Source organism: Pseudophryne corroboree, chromosome 12 (assembly GCF_028390025.1).
Source record: "Pseudophryne corroboree isolate aPseCor3 chromosome 12, aPseCor3.hap2, whole genome shotgun sequence".
Lineage (NCBI taxonomy): Eukaryota > Metazoa > Chordata > Amphibia > Anura > Myobatrachidae > Pseudophryne > Pseudophryne corroboree.
Window position 1 is genome coordinate 57420066 of NC_086455.1, and position 20716 is coordinate 57440781.

The following is a 20716-nucleotide window of genomic DNA, read 5'->3' on the forward strand; positions in this document are numbered from 1 at the left end:
CTTGGGCCTTATTCAGGTTTGTTAACAAACCAAAAAAGCACACTAATGGACTAAACCATGCTGCTCTGCACATTGAAGTCTGTAGGGAAGCACTTATTGGCTGAGAGCCATGAGAGATGGCTCTCTCAGCCAATCAGCTGTCAGCACATTGATTTTAATGGGCCTTGGAAACTGGAGCGCGGACCAAAGACCGCTAGATACAAACAGCAGAAAGTGGAGGGCAGATGTAACATGTGCAGAGAGATTTAGATTTGGATGTGGTGTGTTTCAACTAAAATCAAAATTGCAGTGTAAAAATAAAGCAGCCAGTATTTACCATGCACAGAAACAAATCTAAATGTCTCTGTTATATCTGCTCCACCTGCAGTGCAACATGGTTTTGCCCTTAAGTGTGCTTTTTTAATTTGCTAACAAACCTGAATAACCCCCTTTAGCATTGGGTGCCTTAGGGTAAGTATATAGTCAGGCAATTCCTGGGGTCAGTGTCGGACAGGCCCACAGGAATACAATGGAATCCCATAGTGGGCCCTCTCCTCTAGCGCTCAGGTTTCAGTCTGTGTAAATTATATATTACTACTGTGGTACCCCAGATTCTGGGTGTACCTACCTATGCCATTGTGTCTATAAGCATTTATTTGTATAAAAGAGCTTATTGTTATTTTCATATGGCTGTTTATACATTAGGCCTTATTCTTGTTTGTAATTAAAGCAAAAAATGCAAGTAACTTTGTGTCTGGAACAAACCATGATGTTCTGCAAAGGGAACAAATGCATATTTTTTCTGTGTTAGATAAATACTGGCTGCTTTTGCATGTAGCACACAAATGTTAGAAAGCTTTATCTTCACACTGCAATTTAGATTTAAATTTGGACACAGTCCACCCAAATCTAAATCTCTCTGCACATGAATGTTACATCTGCCCACCTGCAGTGCAACATGGTTTTGTCAAGTTGCTTTTTTTTGTTGCTTTACTCACTATACAAACATGAATCAGATCCATTGTACATTATTGACCTTGCCACTCTGCAGTCACTTCTTCTGTGTGGTCACCCACAAAGGGGATATAATGGTTGCTTCCAGCCAGTCCTGCCTATTTAGGCTATGCTGGTTATTGGTGGTTAAACACCAATATTACAATATATTGTTTTGCCATCGATGACGGAGAACCAAATGGTATCCACCATTAATGATACACAGCCCCCCAATGGTCCCCCCAATTGGTGCTGGGATACTGAGCCTAGTGCTCCCCCCAGTGCACTTGTGAAGCCACGCCCCCAAGGTTCCAACTAGGCTAGTGAGTGAAAGTGCAGAGATGACCATTGGTGGGTGAAATCACTGATGGTCCTCAATTACATAGTTTTCTACCATCGATGTTCACTTGCAGTTTCAACATCAAATGTGAGTGCACTGATGGCCATCCCTAATTCTGTGGCTCCTGGCAGGCCTTTCCCATCAGTGTCAGGATGGGGGGCCCTGACTGTGGTCTGAGGGGACTGGTGTGAGGGAGTACTTGAAAGTTTTGAACAGCAGTGCATGCGGCCAGCAGAAGGATGATCAGCATGTTGCTGCAGTACTTATCAAAGGAGTTACTCTGACCATAAAGGAGTGTAGGAGCACTTAATAGTGAGCAGACAATAGAAGAGTCTACAGCCTAATGTAACAGCCCAGAGTGCAGTGGAGCGTACCTGGTCTGTGTGAAGTCTGGTACCACTTCTGAGGTAGCAGTCAGTGGGAGCAGTGGTGCTCTGAGAGAGCTTTCTATCTGACCATGAGGCCAGAGAAATTCCGGGAAGCTCCTGTTAGTGGCTAGCGGTGAAGGCACTTAGTGAATGAGCCAATCTGCAACTGAAGGTTCTGCAGTCCAGATACTGTGGGGACCTGGGTAAAAGCCGGTGTTTCAGGAAGAAAACCAGGCTTCAGAAAGACTTGCATGAAAGCCAGAGGAGCTGTGCAGAGTAAGCTGTGGGCAGCTAGTGTAGGGCCCAGCGGCAGCCTAGCAGGGTGGGAATTGAGCTGTCCAAGACCTGATCAGCAGGAGAGGTACAGGAATCTCCTCTAATAGCTACCTGACCTCAGTTCCACAGCTTACAGTAGTGCAGAGAGATGCTCTACCAGAGGGTAGTATAGAGATTTGAGCCAAATCAACAGCATAGCATGGAACTCATAAACAGTACTCCCATCGCAGACTTTTATTAGTGGAGAAACCTTCCTACAGTATATTAAATAATAGCCAATTTTCCAGCCTAGCCTAGGACAAATTATTCATTCTAAGGATTATGTGATTACCCCAGACAGTTACTGAGGCACAGCCAGGCTTTACAGTAAAACCTCAATTCCCAGCTAAAATTAAATTAACATTTATGTACATTTATGTATGTTTGTCATCCAGCTCTCAATTGAATAAGTATCAAATAGCTTATTTTGCTAAGACTGAAAATGCTGCACAACATTAATGCTAAGAGGAGAAAAGCAGAAAATATCACTAAATGTACTTTAGATGAAATACAGATTGGATAGACCCTAGCGGAAGGAACACATCAAGGAAATTAGACTAGAACTGTATAAACAAATATACAGTTGCATAATTTCAAGGTTAGCAAATATTGGAAAGTAACAATTCTTTCTTTTTGTCCAAGTTCATTCAAGCACCCTTCAAGCGTTCAATTCAGCAAAGTATTACCTTCGTACAATTTACAACTGAACAATAATCCGGCTTTAAGAGATCCTGAAAAGTGAACCTGTTCATTAAAACCTTATTGGTGCATATGAGGAGAGGACCCTTTTTAGTACATAATTAGTACATAATTATTTAGTTCCTTATCTGCAATTATTCTGCTGGAAGAAATACTTTTAGATATACCTGGCTTAAATTACATATAATGGGCCTGAATCTCTCTGCACATGTTACACTTGCCCCACTTGCAGTGCAACATGGTTTTGCCCAATTGCTAACTTTATTGGCTTGCTAACAAACCTGAATAACCCCCTCTTTGCACCACTGATGAACATTTGACCAGAGTTTTACTTGTATGTTAAAAATGAAATGTTAGGGGTTAAGTAGTGCAAATTGACTATTTATTCATAAATTATGAGGTTTGAATTGTGGGAAATATAACAACTGTATCCTATATAATAAAAGGCTAACGCTGCCCCTACCTCTATGGGGGGGGAGGGGAATCAAGTGTTTTTCATGCTGGTGCTACACAATGGCACCTGATGGAGCAATTTAAGTATTGCTCCACTCAGGCATGCACACCCGCTGGCGCTGACAATACTGTTATGTTGTTTCGTCATTTTGATGGGCTGGTGACTAGTATCTTATAACTTGTTCCAAGCGGAATTTGAATCTGAGAGGATATGAGTTTGTATCGACAGGCAATAGGTCGACAGCGTCAAAAGCTCAACAAGGTCGACATATAAAAAGTCGATAGTACAAAAGGTCAACAGGTAGATTAGGTCGGCAGGTTAAAAAAGGTTGACATGAAAATGGTCGACACATATGGTCGATGAGTGTTTTTAAGGGTTTTTTCATGTTTTAACAACTTTTGCTGCATTTACTATCCATGTCACAAACTATAACCTTTAGTAACAATGTGGTGAGCGAAGCGGAGGGGAGCAAGCCACCGTGCCCAAAGTGTGGCAAATAAAGCGTGCCCACGAGGGGACACATATCACCAAATATGGGTAAAATAGGTTTGAAAACACACAATAACAAGGACTTTTTTGTGTCAACCTTTTGACCCTGTCAACCTTTTAAACCTATCGACCTTAGAACCCTGTTGACCTTATGGTCTCTAACTATTGACTATAGACCTTTTAACGATCTATTAATCCACACCCGCTTTGTACAGAGTTAATGTGCAGTATTATTGTAACCTACTGTAATATGGCTTTATGGTGCAAGCTCCTGAGTTTCTGCCACATAAATTTGCAAACTTTTGGTTAGCATATGTCATTTAAATGTTATTTTAAGAATTTACTATTGTAAATAAAATGTTAGAACCCACTGAGTATGTGTACAAAGGTAACCAGGGCAATGATTCACATACAACAAAGAAATACTGCTTAAAAAAACTGTAGAATTATTATGTTGGGAGCCATACTCCTTACCTCTGTGTTGGAACAAGAAGATAAGATAAACTACAATGGCACAGGGGAATACACTCTTACCCATAAAGTACTTGCTTAAATGTACTGGTGGGATTCTACATTACTCAATAACAGGGTCACCTGGCGTAGCCGGATGACTGATAAACATGAATGCTCGATTCAGTTCTATAGAAACTACACCACGATTCACCCAATGGTTAGCTATGTGTCTGTGATGGCTGGCCACACTCCCTCTGGTCGATGACCACACCCCTTAAGCATGGTACCCTACCACTGCATATCCCAGTGGGCATTTCACACCCCAGTCTGACACTGCCTGGGGACCTGAGATGATTTCCTGCTATAGGCTGATGGAAAGCTATAACTTTTAGATCATGTCTAGAGCCCAGTGGGTTCTGAGTGGTCCTGGTTACCTTAAAATTAATTTGTGTTGCATCCCAGATAATCCCAGAAGGGGGCCCAAACCAGCCTGGTCTTGAGGGGAGAGTTGAGAAGTGGCCCATATTAACCAATCTATCAGTTATCTATTACTTTCCATACATTGATAGCTTGAAATTTATTGGTTGCTATGAGCAACTTCAGATATCTTCTTTAGAAATTCTTATACATCTCACCCATTATCTGTCTCTACCCCCAGAAACCAGCCTGGGAATGTATTGGAGCAGGAAGCGATGAGTGACCTCCAAAAGAGATGAGCATCATTTCATCTGCAGCCAGTGATTTCACAGAACAGCACGCTGCAGTAACAATAGATTGAGACTAGTATATCTAAATCCTTTACCGTCTGTACTGCTGAGCTTTATAACACAATCTTAAATCTCAGATTTGCTAGCATGACAGACTAAGCCTGCATTACATGAGAGTATGATGAGACAGCTCAAGAGACAGGCTATTCTATAGATACAGTATTGATTGTGCCCCTTAAAAGCTCTAAATGGCCAAAGATTGGCACATCTTGGCTACCATAATTATTATTATAAATAAATGCATCGATGACTGTGATGATGATTCTTAATCGATATGACTTTAGTGTCAAGAGTGTGTAAGTGTTGCTAAGAACCTGTTATCATAAATACATTAATTCCCAGTTTAACTACTTTTAGTTTCCTACATACTCTATTACCACTATAAAAAACTGATGTTTTCATGTTTACCTATTGCATTATTTTAAATATCCTCCAATAGTTCCTATAATATTAGAATCCCAATAAATGGGCCATTAAGTTATCCCCATTATGTGTAAGGTGAGATAGGTATAGATGGGTCAGATTAGGAACTTGAAGTGACCCTATGGAAAAACTAGGTATGTTGTCTCATGCAGGTGGAACCAAATCACCAGTAGGTGGTGCCAACACAAAAATAGCCAGATGTAAAATACATTTTGTCTTGCAGTATAAGAAGAACATATAAGTAAATCACATTGCCTCTGCATTCATGTACCCAAAACATAGCGCATTCTAATGACAAACAGTACAGAGAGCACCTTAGTGACCAAAATATAAAATAGAAAGCACCCTAGTGCCAGATATTCAATAAAGAGAACATCCTAGAATCTGCCATACAATGCAGATAACATCCCAGTAATTGTGATACAATACAGATGGCATACCGGCGACTGACATACAATGCAGAAAACATCCCAGTAACTGTTATACAATATAGATGACATACCAGTGACTTCCATACAACATAGATAGCATACCAGTGACATATAATACAGAAAATATCCGGGTGAACCTCCATACAATACAGAGAACATGCCAGTGACCACTCTACAATAAATAGAACCTCCCAATGACTTCCATACCATAAAGAGAACATCTCATTGACTGCCACAGAATACAGAAAATATCGTAGTGGCTGCCATACGATACAGAGAACCATCCCAGTGACCACAATACCAGTGGCTTTCAACCTCAACCCTCAAGTTTTTCCAACAGATGTTTTTTTTTTTTATACATAAAGCATCCTAGTGACTACCATACCATACAGAACATGCTAGTTTCCTTCATACCATTGTTAGATGTTTTCCTTGCCTTACTAGTAGTCTACCTTAGATTTAGCTAAAATTTATACAAGCTATTTTAGTTTAGGATAGACAATGTTCTACCTTTGTATATTGCTGAGGCTGCGGGGGTTATCCAGAGTCAGCAGCAGTTTTGCTAAAATAGCAAAACAGCTACTAATTAAATCACATGCTGGGTAAGGCTGCTCAGCATGTGTAGCGCCTCCCTGGGAAATAGAGGTAGACCGCTGTATATGCAGCCAAGCTGCATATGCAGACACGCCGATGCCAAGTTTCCTGTTGCCGGAAATGCAAGCAACATCATCCGGCCACCCTAAAAAATGGCCGTGACATGCCTGCGTTTTCTGCACCACTCCCCACAAACACTGCGTCGCCGCCTGTCACCTGTTGCCTGGGATGTGATCGCATTGTGACTGCCCACACGTGCGTGATACGATCGCGGTGCTGTGTGGATGATTATCACTTGCATTGATTGTATGATTATCTGTCACTTAGCAACCTCTGTCCTGCTACACTGATGTCATCAAGGGCGCCCTTGAGCGCAGGTGCGCTGGTAATTGAGGGCAGGCAGCAATGAACACTTGTCTTGTCTGGAGAGGCGATATAAGGTAAGCCCGTTTGATTTTGATTGTACTCCTGATGAAAATTTCTGGTTTGAAATTGAAACGCTGAGAAAAACATTAGGAAGTCTCTTGTGATTCTTCTATATTTTAGAGCTGTGAGTGCCGCCTGACCCGCCAATCATTTTTTTAAAAACAAATGATTTGTACTCAAGCCGTTACCAACATCAAAACATAATACACATACACACTATTATGTTTTGATGTTTGTAACGGCTTGAGTACAAATCATTTGTTGATTGCTTACTGTAATTTTATACTGTTATTGTTTATAGTGTTTCCTTGGTTACGAAGCCGGGTCCAGCGACGTCACTTCCGCCCGGCCGCCGGAAGCTGGGGAGGCCACAGAGGAGTACAGGGCGGCTTGGCAGAGTGGCCTGGTCCCGCCGTGTCACTTCCGCCTGGCTGCCAGAAGCAGGAGGCGTCATACCGGAGCTGCAGGCAACGTGACAGTAGAGATGAGCGCCTGAAATTTTTCGGGTTTTGTGTTTTGGTTTTGGGTTCGGTTCCGCGGCCGTGTTTTGGGTTCGAACGCGTTTTGGCAAAACCTCACCGAATTATTTTTGTCGGATTCGGGTGTGTTTTGGATTCGGGTGTTTTTTTCCAAAAACACTAAAAAACAGCTTAAATCATAGAATTTGGGGGTCATTTTGATCCCAAAGTATTATTAACCTCAAAAACCATAATTTACACTCATTTTCAGTCTATTCTGAATACCTCACACCTCACAATATTATTTTTAGTCCTAAAATTTGCACCGAGGTCGCTGTGTGAGTAAGATAAGCGACCCTAGTGGCCGACACAAACACCGGGCCCATCTAGGAGTGGCACTGCAGTGTCACGCAGGATGTCCCTTCCAAAAAACCCTCCCCAAACAGCACATGACGCAAAGAAAAAAAGAGGCGCAATGAGGTAGCTGTGTGAGTAAGATTAGCGACCCTAGTGGCTGACACAAACACCGGGCCCATCTAGGAGTGGCACTGCAGTGTCACGCAGGATGGCCCTTCCAAAAAACCCTCCCCAAACAGCACATGACGCAAAGAAAAAAAGAGGCGCAATGAGGTAGCTGTGTGAGTAAGATTAGCGACCCTAGTGGCCGACACAAACACCGGGCCCATCTAGGAGTGGCACTGCAGTGTCACGCAGGATGGCCCTTCCAAAAAACCCTCCCCAAACAGCACATGACGCAAAGAAAAAAGAGGCGCAATGAGGTAGCTGACTGTGTGAGTAAGATTAGCGACCCTAGTGGCCGACACAAACACCGGGCACATCTAGGAGTGGCACTGCAGTGTCACGCAGGATGTCCCTTCCAAAAAACCCTCCCCAAACAGCACATGACGCAAAGAAAAAAAGAGGCGCAATGAGGTAGCTGTGTGAGTAAGATTAGCGACCCTAGTGGCCGACACAAACACCGGGCCCATCTAGGAGTGGCACTGCAGTGTCACGCAGGATGTCCCTTCCAAAAAACCCTCCCCAATCAGCACATGATGCAAAGAAAAAGAAAAGAAAAAAGAGGTGCAAGATGGAATTATCCTTGGGCCCTCCCACCCACCCTTATGTTGTATAAACAAAACAGGACATGCACACTTTAACCAACCCATCATTTCAGTGACAGGGTCTGCCACACGACTGTGACTGATATGACGGGTTGGTTTGGACCCCCCCCAAAAAAGAAGCAATTAATCTCTCCTTGCACAAACTGGCTCTACAGAGGCAAGATGTCCACCTCATCTTCACCCTCCGATATATCACCGTGTACATCCCCCTCCTCACAGATTATCAATTCGTCCCCACTGGAATCCACCATCTCAGCTCCCTGTGTACTTTGTGGAGGCAATTGCTGCTGGTCAATGTCTCCGCGGAGGAATTGATTATAATTCATTTTAATGAACATCATCTTCTCCACATTTTCTGGATGTAACCTCGTACGCCGATTGCTGACAAGGTGAGCGGCGGCACTAAACACTCTTTCGGAGTACACACTTGTGGGAGGGCAACTTAGGTAGAATAAAGCCAGTTTGTGCAAGGGCCTCCAAATTGCCTCTTTTTCCTGCCAGTATAAGTACGGACTGTGTGACGTGCCTACTTGGATGCGGTCACTCATATAATCCTCCACCATTCTATCAATGTTGAGAGAATCATATGCAGTGACAGTAGACGACATGTCCGTAATCGTTGTCAGGTCCTTCAGTCCGGACCAGATGTCAGCATCAGCAGTCGCTCCAGACTGCCCTGCATCACCGCCAGCGGGTGGGCTCGGAATTCTGAGCCTTTTCCTCGCACCCCCAGTTGCGGGAGAATGTGAAGGAGGAGATGTTGACAGGTCGCGTTCCGCTTGACTTGACAATTTTGTCACCAGCAGGTCTTTCAACCCCAGCAGACCTGTGTCTGCCGGAAAGAGAGATCCAAGGTAGGCTTTAAATCTAGGATCGAGCACGGTGGCCAAAATGTAGTGCTCTGATTTCAACAGATTGACCACCCGTGAATCCTTGTTAAGCGAATTAAGGGCTGCATCCACAAGTCCCACATGCCTAGCGGAATCGCTCCGTGTTAGCTCCTTCTTCAATGCCTCCAGCTTCTTCTGCAAAAGCCTGATGAGGGGAATGACCTGACTCAGGCTGGCAGTGTCTGAACTGACTTCACGTGTGGCAAGTTCAAAGGGCATCAGAACCTTGCACAACGTTGAAATCATTCTCCACTGCACTTGAGACAGGTGCATTCCATCTCCTATATCGTGCTCAATTGTATAGGCTTGAATGGCCTTTTGCTGCTCCTCCAACCTCTGAAGCATATAGAGGGTTGAATTCCACCTCGTTACCACTTCTTGCTTCAGATGATGGCAGGGCAGGTTCAGTAGTTTTTGGTGGTGCTCCAGTCTTCTGTACGTGGTGCCTGTACGCCGAAAGTGACCCGCAATTTTTCTGGCCACCGACAGCATCTCTTGCACGCCCCTGTCGTTTTTTAAAAAATTCTGCACCACCAAATTCAAGGTATGTGCAAAACATGGGACGTGCTGGAATTTGCCCATATTTAATGCACACACAATATTGCTGGCGTTGTCCGATGCCACAAATCCACAGGAGAGTCCAATTGGGGTAAGCCATTCCGCGATGATCTTCCTCAGTTGCCGTAAGAGGTTTTCAGCTGTGTGCGTATTCTGGAAAGCGGTGATACAAAGCGTAGCCTGCCTAGGAAAGAGTTGGCGTTTGCGAGATGCTGCTACTGGTGCCGCCGCTGCTGTTCTTGCGGCGGGAGTCCATACATCTACCCAGTGGGCTGTCACAGTCATATAGTCCTGACCCTGCCCTGCTCCACTTGTCCACATGTCCGTGGTTAAGTGGACATTGGGTACAACTGCATTTTTTAGGACACTGGTGAGTCTTTTTCTGACGTCCGTGTACATTCTCGGTATCGCCTGCCTAGAGAAGTGGAACCTAGATGGTATTTGGTAACGGGGGCACACTGCCTCAATAAATTGTCTAGTTCCCTGTGAACTAACGGCGGATACCGGACGCACGTCTAACACCAACATAGTTGTCAAGGACTCAGTTATCCGCTTTGCAGTAGGATGACTGCTGTGATATTTCATCTTCCTCGCAAAGGACTGTTGAACAGTCAATTGCTTACTGGAAGTAGTACAAGTGGGCTTACGACTTCCCCTCTGGGATGACCATCGACTCCCAGCGGCAACAACAGCAGCGCCAGCAGCAGTAGGCGTTACACGCAAGGATGCATCGGAGGAATCCCAGGCAGGAGAGGACTCGTCAGACTTGCCAGTGACATGGCCTGCAGGACTATTGGCATTCCTGGGGAAGGAGGAAATTGACACTGAGGGAGTTGGTGGGGTGGTTTGCGTGAGCTTGGTTACAAGAGGAAGGGATTTACTGGTCAGTGGACTGCTTCCGCTGTCACCCAAAGTTTTTGAACTTGTCACTGACTTATTATGAATGCGCTGCAGGTGACGTATAAGGGAGGATGTTCCGAGGTGGTTAACGTCCTTACCCCTACTTATTACAGCTTGACAAAGGGAACACACGGCTTGACACCTGTTGTCCGCATTTCTGGTGAAATACCTCCACACCGAAGAGCTGATTTTTTTGGTATTTTCACCTGGCATGTCAACGGCCATATTCCTCCCACGGACAACAGGTGTCTCCCCGGGTGCCTGACTTAAACAAACCACCTCACCATCAGAATCCTTCTGGTCAATTTCCTCCCCAGCGCCAGCAACACCCATATCCTCCTCATCCTGGTGTACTTCAACACTGACATCTTCAATCTGACTATCAGGAACTGGACTGCGGGTGCTCCTTCCAGCACTTGCAGGGGGCATGCAAATAGTGGAAGGCGCATGCTCTTCACGTCCAGTGTTGGGAAGGTCAGGCATCGCAACCGACACAATTGGACTCTCCTTGTGGATTTGGGATTTCAAAGAACGCACAGTTCTTTGCGGTGCTTTTGCCAGCTTGAGTCTTTTCAGTTTTCTAGCGAGAGGCTGAGTGCTTCCATCCTCATGTGAAGCTGAACCACTAGCCATGAACATAGGCCAGGGCCTCAGCCGTTCCTTGCCACTCCGTGTGGTAAATGGCATATTGGCAAGTTTACGCTTCTCCTCCGACAATTTTATTTTAGGTTTTGGAGTCCTTTTTTTTCTGATATTTGGTGTTTTGGATTTGACATGCTCTGTACTATGACATTGGGCATCGGCCTTGGCAGACGACGTTGCTGGCATTTCATCGTCTCGGCCATGACTAGTGGCAGCAGCTTCAGCACGAGGTGGAAGTGGATCTTGATCTATCCCTAATTTTGGAACCTCAACTTTTTTGTTCTCCATATTTTATAGGCAGAACTAAAAGGCACCTCAGGTAAACAATGGAGATGGATGGATTGGATACTAGTATACAATTATGGACGGACTGCCACGGTTAGGTGGTATAAAAAAACCACGGTTAGGTGGTATATATTGTAATACAATTATGGATGGACGGACTGCCTGCCGAGTGCCGACACAGAGGTAGCCACAGCCGTGAACTACCGCACTGTACACTGGTTGATAAAGAGATAGTAGTATACTCGTAACAACTAGTATGACTGACTATGACGGTATAAAGAATGAAAAAAAAACCACGGTTAGGTGGTATATATTGTAATACAATTATGGATGGACGGACTGCCTGCCGAGTTCCGACACAGAGGTAGCCACAGCCGTGAACTACCGCACTGTACACTGGTTGATAAAGAGATAGTAGTATACTCGTAACAACTAGTATGACTGACTATGACGGTATAAAGAATGAAAAAAAAACCACGGTTAGGTGGTATATATTATAATACAATTATGGATGGACGGACTGCCTGCCGACTGCCGACACAGAGGTAGCCACAGCCGTGAACTACCGCACTGTACACTGGTTGATAAAGAGATAGTAGTATACTCGTAACAACTAGTATGACACTATGACGGTATAAAGAATGAAAAAAAAACCACGGTTAGGTGGTATATATTATAATACAATTATGGATGGATGGACTGCCTGCCGACTGCCGACACAGAGGTAGCCACAGCCGTGAACTACCGCACTGTACACTGGTTGATAAAGAGATAGTAGTATACTCGTAACAACTAGTATGACACTATGACGGTATAAAGAATGAAAAAAAAAACCACGGTTAGGTGGTATATATTATAATACAATTATGGATGGACGGACTGCCTGCCGAGTGCCGACACAGAGGTAGCCACAGCCGTGAACTACCGCACTGTACACTGGTTGATAAAGAGATAGTAGTATACTCGTAACAACTAGTATGACTGACTATGACGGTATAAAGAATGAAAAAAAAACCACGGTTAGGTGGTATATATTATAATACAATTATGGATGGACGGACTGCCTGCCGACTGCCGACACAGAGGTAGCCACAGCCGTGAACTACCGCACTGTACACTGGTTGATAAAGAGATAGTAGTATACTCGTAACAACTAGTATGACACTATGACGGTATAAAGAATGAAAAAAAAACCACGGTTAGGTGGTATATATTATAATACAATTATGGATGGACGGACTGCCTGCCGACTGCCGACACAGAGGTAGCCACAGCCGTGAACTACCGCACTGTACACTGGTTGATAAAGAGATAGTAGTATACTCGTAACAACTAGTATGACACTATGACGGTATAAAGAATGAAAAAAAAACCACGGTTAGGTGGTATATATTATAATAATACAATTATGGATGGACGGACTGCCTGCCGACTGCCGACACAGAGGTAGCCACAGCCGTGAACTACCGCACTGTACACTGGTTGATAAAGAGATAGTAGTATACTCGTAACAACTAGTATGACTATGACGACGGTATAAAGAAAGAAAAAAAAATACCACGGTTAGGTGGTATATAATTATACAATTATGGATGGATGGACTGCCTGCCGAGTGCCGACTGCCGACACAGAGGTAGCCACAGCCGTGAACTACCGCACTGTACTGTGTCTGCTGCTAATATAGACTGGTTGATAAAGAGATAGTATACAACAATATACTACTATACTGGTGGTCAGGCACTGGTCACCACTAGTCACACTGGCAGTGGCACTCCTGCAGCAAAAGTGTGCACTGTTTAATTTTAAATTAATATAATATTATGTACTCCTGGCTCCTGCTATAACAACCTGCAGTGCTCCCCAGTCTCCCCCACAATTATTATAAGCTTTTATACATTGATGTGCAGCACACTGGGCTGAGCTGAGTGCACACAGACTGAGTCACACTGTGTGACTGCTGTGTATCGTTTTTTTCAGGCAGAGAACGGATATAGCAGAGAACGGATATATTAAATAAAAGTTAACTTAACAACAACTGCACTGGTCACTGTGGTAAACTCTGTCTGCACAATCTCTCTCTCTCTCTCTCTCTTCTAATCTATTCTAATGGAGAGGACGCCAGCCACGTCCTCTCCCTATCAATCTCAATGCACGTGTGAAAATGGCGGCGATGCGCGGCTCCTTATATAGAATCCGAGTCTCGCGAGAATCCGACAGCGTCATGATGACGTTCGGGCGCGCTCGGGTTAACCGAGCAAGGCGGGAAGATCCGAGTCGCTCGGACCCGTGAAAAAAAAAGTGAAGTTCGTGCGGGTTCGGATTCAAAGAAACCGAACCCGCTCATCTCTACGTGACAGGCCGGTGGGGGAGGATCAAGGGGTAAGTGAGGGTATTTATTGATCACCTTTGTCACTTGTGTGTTTGTTCTGAGGAAGGGGATCATGTCCCCGAAATGTCAACTTTGCCAATACACTTTTTTACTTGGTACCAAGACTGAGTGCCGCCTCATCCTTTCTGCATTGTAGATATATATATATATATATATATATATATATAATGTGGCAGTCCAGTCCAGATACCACCCCGGGTGTTTGCAGGACAGGGCACACCAGTACGGGTGCCCCGGGCTAAGGCCACCTGGGTGTAGGACTGGACCAAGAGGAAGCCCAGGGAGGTGTTGGGACACAGCAGGTTGTGTCAAAGATTATCTGGCAGTTGGAAATGATGTTATTGTATTGCTGTTGATACACAGAAATAACTGTCAATTTCATACATGAGATCCCATCCATGCAGGTCCAGTCGAGGTATTGGAGCAACTGCTCCCAGCAATCAGGCACACCTGTGCCACACTTTTATAAAGCTCGTTAGGGCAAGGGCTCAGGGCTCCTGATGCCAACAAGTGGCCAGGCGATAGAGGGTGGGCCAGTGGGTTAGAGACAGGGAGCCTGAGACTGTGTACATGCTGTTTGTGAACTTGCTGTGAAAGGTCTGCTTACTATGCTTACTAAGTCAACGGACTGCATTTCTTTCATACAACTGTGTCAGCATCTTGTCTGGTGGAATGTCGCTTCTTACAAAATATATATATATATATACTTATACACACACACACACACACACACACACACACACACACACTCCCCACTGATAATCCGGCACCCTCAGTTCTGGCACTGTGCCGGATTATCAATTTTGCCGGATCATCGGTGGTATCGGCGACAGAGGCTTTGTCGACATCCTGACTCCCCTCCTCCCTCCCCTGCAGCCTGATTCTACTGAGCATGCCTCCCTCAGGCTAACTCAAAGCCTGCAGACTGACTCCCCACCCCACAGCCAGGCTACACGCCCGCAGCCTGACCCGCCACCAGACTACCTGCCCACAGCCTGATGTAAATATAAATTGTACTGTATATAACACTACCACCACTATGCATTATATTTACAGTGTGTACTGCAGGCACACCACAACTCCTGGCTGTAACAGGAATATCTCTGCAACTTGTACCTGCTGCATATTCCCGTTAACCCTGTTATTCAGCTACCTTCTTCTACTGTTTATTAAACCAATTCCTGTTGAAGTAATTGCAATGTGGACTAACCTCCATCGCACACTGCTGCCACCTACCATCGCAGTACCTGCCAATACTTACTGCAGAAGCCTTGGTTGGCTTATATAATTGATTGATATTAGTGGATGATCTTCTTATCAATTAATTCAGTCCAGTTACTGCTAAATTATAGAAAGTAGAAAGTGTATAAGCAGAGCACGGAGGAACTATGGGGGTCATTCAGATCTGATTGCTGGGCTGCGATTTCAGCTGTCCTGCATTCAGATAGTCACCGCCTCCAGGGGGAGTGTATTTTCTCCGTGCAAGTGTGCGATGCTATCGGTACACCGGGCTGCTAAAATTGATTGTGTGCAGTCTCTTCACAGCCCAGGACTTACTCACATCAGGCTGATCGGGGCCGGAGCTGACGTCAGACACCCTCCCTGAAAATACTTGGGAACGCCTGCATTTTTCCAAACACTCCCAGTAAACGGTCAGTTACCTTCCATAAACGGCTTCCTCCTGTCAATCACCTTGCGAACACCCGTGCAAATGGATTTTTCACACATCCCGCCGGTGACCAGAGATGCCCTTTGTTGTTGTCTGACGCGTGTGCGTATTGCGGTGCATACGCATAATGGGGTCTATTCATGTAAGAATGCGATCGTTTGGTTTTAGTTATCACCAAACATCGCATTCTTATGGGGCGGCTTTTTTTCATATACTTACCGCAGTTCACCATCCTGGGTTCCCGATGCGATTCGGTAACTCGTCCTCTCACGATGCCTTTTTCATTGCTTCTATCGCGGCTTGCTGGAGGGTGTTTAGTCTTCACATGCGCAGTGCACACCTTTGACCCTGCAGTCCGAGCTGGCCGTCAGGTGAGTAGAAGATTGATAAGCCACAAGCATTGCAACCTGGCTAAAAAGGGTGGGGCTTATGGAATAGAGGTGGACAGGAGCAGGGGTAACTTCAATGCTCCGGCCACTATTAGTCAGGGTGGAGTGGACTACGCCATCCTCACATGACGAAGCTGCACAGGAGAGAAGCGGAAAGCAGTGCTTTCCGCTTCTACATGAATTGCAGTTACCATACAAGTGTATGGTACTGCAATTTTTTTTTTTTTTTTTTAATAATACAATTTTTATTATTTAAAAGTATACATGAAAGAACAGGAAAAGTTGATCGTCACATACATATAAAGCGGTGGATTTTTAATACAGAGATAATGATATGAGAGATTAATTCAAAATGCAGCTTGCTAACATGAACAAGAACCTCAACTAGAATACTGCAAAATGGAATGCAAGTTTAGAATTCTGTATGATTTGTCTACTTGGGACTATGACGAAAATATAATAGATAGGTAGTAAAAAGAAGAATACAAGAAGAGAATAATAGAAAAAGAGAGAGAAAAGAAAGAAAGACAAGAAAATAAAAAATCTTAAAAAATAAAAGACAAGGGGAGGGGATGGAAGGGGGAAGGGGAGGGGGGGGATGAGATCATAGTTATTATGAAATAATGTAAAAGACAAGGGCCTCTTCTATGTGCAAAAATTTAGACGGAATAATCTTGAAAGCTAGTGTTGATCGGGATTAAGAGTTAGCGATGACCCGGAGATGATGCCAGTCTGTATTTTCAAACACTTTCATAATTTTGTCTTGTGTAGATGGGTCTAGAGAAACAATAAATGGGGACCATTTGGCATAAAACCGGTCTACGTGCCTATCCAAGTCTGGAAATGTATTATTCCTATCGAAATAAAGGATTTGTAGGAGTTTCAACTTTAATTCCTGTAAGGAAGGAGAGGAGGAGGAGATCCAATGGATAAGAATTATTTTCTTTGCAAGTGTCACAATGGTAACCAGTAGTGGGATATGAGATGAGAGTTCCTTGTTGGGGAGCCAATTTTTAAAGTTCGCACAAAGGTAGGCTAGAGGGTCAGGAGGAACATGAGTGGAGAATAAATCATTTATATATACAGTTACCTTATTCCAAAAGCGTTTTATTTTCCTACATTCCCAGAAACAGTGGTAAAAGTTAGCGTGCAAACAGTGACATTTAGGACAAGATCCTGAGGTGTCTGGATTCATATGTTTTCTCTGAGCAGGAGATATGTAGGCCCTGTGTATAGTTCTCCAGTGTACTTCCTGAAGATATGAGGATTTTAGGAACTTTAAGATTTTAGGGCAATGTTCAGTGAGAGTCGAAGGGGAAGTAATGTCAGGGATATCATTTTGCCATGTAGATGTTAGTGTATGCCATGATTTCGTGTTAGCGATCGGTAATAGGATAGTATAAAGAAATTTTATACAATAAGGGACCGCATTTAATAGTCTCAATAGGGAATTAATGGGATCAGTCGAGTTTTGGTGTCTGGTTTTTGGATCCAGTGAAAAGGCAAAGTGTCGTGTTTGTAAATACATGAAAAAATTAGAGGTGTGAAGTGAAAATCGTGATTGGAGAGTAGAAAAAGCCAATATTTGTCCTCCAGGATCAAAGACCTGTGAGGTAAGTGAGAGACCTTTAACTTTCCACGTGTGGAAGATTGGATTAGTTATCGAGGGAGAAAAGGAAGGGTTGCCCCAGAGGGTATTGTATGGAGATGAAGTCGGATTTCTCTTCAGTTTTTTGTTTATGGAGATCCAAGCTAGGTAAGTGTCATGAAACATTATATGATGAAAAATATTTGAGGGGATGTCTGATTTTTTGGAATGAAGAAGGGCACCAGGAGAATAGGGATTAAATAGAGCGGTGTCAAGAGAATTAGAAGTGAATGTAGATTTAGAAAGAAGCCAGTCTGAGATATATCTGAAATGCGTAGCTAATGAGTATAATTTTAAATTTGGGAGGGAGAATCCTCCATGGGATTTATGAGTCTGAAGTTTATGGAAAGCAATTCGAGGGCGTTTATTTTGCCAGATGAATCGTGAGGTGATTTGGTCAAAACGTTTCATGTCAGAGGCAGAAAGATTAATTGGTAACATTTGAATTAAATAGAAAATTTTAGGGAATATGATGGATTTAACTACCGCTATTCTTCCAATGATGGATAATGGTAAGTTAAGCCATGAATCGTATAGAGAAGTTATTTTAGCGAGAATCGGGGTAAAGTTGAGTTTGTATAATGAGGACACATCTGATGGGATATTTAATCCTTGGTATTTGATTTCTGTTTTAGGGGTAGCAACTGAGAAAGGAAGTGAGGGGGTTTGTGGATGGGACTTGGGACCTTCTAACGTTAGAATGTCTGATTTAGACATATTTATCTTGAACCCTGATTGGGCGCCAAAATTAGATATCAAAGAAGACAAAGAGGGTAAAGAGGTAGAAGGGTTGGATAGAAAAAGTAGGAGGTCATCTGCGTATAAAGCTAGTTTCAGTGTGGACGACCCTATTGAGATACCGTGAATGGAAGGAGAATTCCTGATAGAAATTGCAAGTGGTTCAATGGCAATGGCGAAAAGTAACGGGGAAAGGGGGCATCCTTGGCGTGTACCTCGAGAAACTGCGAATGGAGTGGACAAGTGGCCATTACAATATATCTGAGAGGACGGAGAAGTGTATAGGGTCTGGATAAAGGAAATGAAAAAAGAAGGATATCCGAAATGTTGCATGGAATTGAAAAGGTGAGGCCATTCTAGAAGGTCAAACGCCTTCTCTGCATCTAAGGCTAAGACAATGGTGTGTGATGAGGAGGGGTGAAATTTCAGATGTTGGATTACGGAGAGAACCTTGCGTACGTTAGTCACCGAATGTCTACCCCAGATGAACCCAGATTGGTCCGGGTGGATTATGTGGGGGAGGGTGTATTTTAGTCGATCGGCTAAGATTTTTGCAAAAATTTTATAATCTGAATTCAGTAGAGAGATTGGGCGGTAAGAACCAGGGAGGGAGGGGTCTCTGCCTGGTTTCAATAGGATTTTGATTATGGCATTATTAAAGTAAAGGGGAATAGATTTGGAGTTAATTATTGAATTAAACAGAGCCAGAAGATGTTTATCAATTTTATCTATTAGGAGTTTGTAGAACTCGTTAGAAAAGCCATCAGGGCCCGGAGCTTTGTTGAGTTTCAGGTGGCTAATAGTAGAGCGAACTTCTTCCAAAGTAATGTGGTTAGCTAATGATTCGGTTAATTCAGAAGGGAGTTGAGGTAGTACAGGAAAGGACCAGGAATGGTGATTATCTTTGAGTGTGGAAGGTTGACCTGTGTATAATGTTTCATAGAATTGTCTCATAAGAGAAGTGATTTGTTGGGGGTCATTGGTTAGAGAACCATCAGGAAGTTTTAGAGGATGTACTAACATAGGAGGTGAAGTGCCTTTCAGGATGTTTGTTAGTAATTTACCTACTTTGTTTCCAAAATTATGAAACCGAGAATCAACCTTAAATTTGTATTTGTCTCCCATCAGAGAAAGAAATTCATTAAACTGTAGTTTTAATGTTAAATATGAAGATTTGTGAGACTGAGTGGGGTAAGTTTTGAAGGTTTGATAGGCGGAAGAAAGTGCACGTTGCATGTCTAAATAAGACTGAGCGTGTTTTTTCTTGAGGGCTGAAGAGTAGGAAATGATGCTACCTCTGAGTACTGATTTGGCAGTTTGCCAAAATAAAGGGGGATCTAGCTCTGAATGTTGTTTATTTGAAAAATAGAAGGAGTCCCAAGTCGCCTGTAAAGAGTCGCAAAACTTCTTGGAGTTAGAAAGATAAGAGGGAAATCTCCATTGAGGAGATTTATTTCGAGAAGGGTGTAGAGTGTATGAGAACCAGATCAGAGCGTGGTCGGAGATAACTATGGGTTCAATGGCTGAGTCTGAAACCGACGGGAAAAGATGTTGGGATATAAAGACATAGTCGATTCTGGAAAAAGTGTTGTGTGCGGAGGAGTGGCAGGAAAATTCCCTTTCAATCGGGTGAAGTGCACGCCAAATATCTATCAGTTGTAGAGAATCAGAAAAGAGAGAAATGCCTAGAGTAGGGAGATGTTGAGGGGTCCTAGAGGTGTTAGAGCGGTCTAGGTAGTTAGAAGAAACTAAATTGAAATCACCGCATACTATAAGGTTGTCATTGGAGAACGGAGATAATTTAGCTAGCAGCATCTGAAAAAATGATTTTTTGTAAGTGGTGGGAGCGTAGATGTTGCACAGGACTAGTACATGTGAATCAATGGAGAGTTTAGTGATTAGGAATCGTCCATTAGGGTCAATGTCAGAGGATATTGTTGTGGTGTTAAGGTTACGTTTTGCCAATAGAACTACCCCTCTAGATTTAGAGTTAAATGGAGCCGCTGCTATAAGGGACCACTGTGACATCTGCAGTTTCAAGGATTCTTGTTGAGTTAAATGAGTTTCTTGCAGGAATGCAACATTAATGTCTGACTTGGATAGGTATAGAAGGATCTTACGACGTTTAGCCGGAGAATTAATCCCACCAACATTTAGCGTACCAATTTTTAAGTCTATCATGTGAATGGCCAATTAGGGTAGAACAATAAAAGATACACCCTTAATTCGAGTAAGTAGATCAGAGAGTGGGAAAAGGATATGGGGATAGGGGGGGGAGGGGCATGGGGGGAAAAA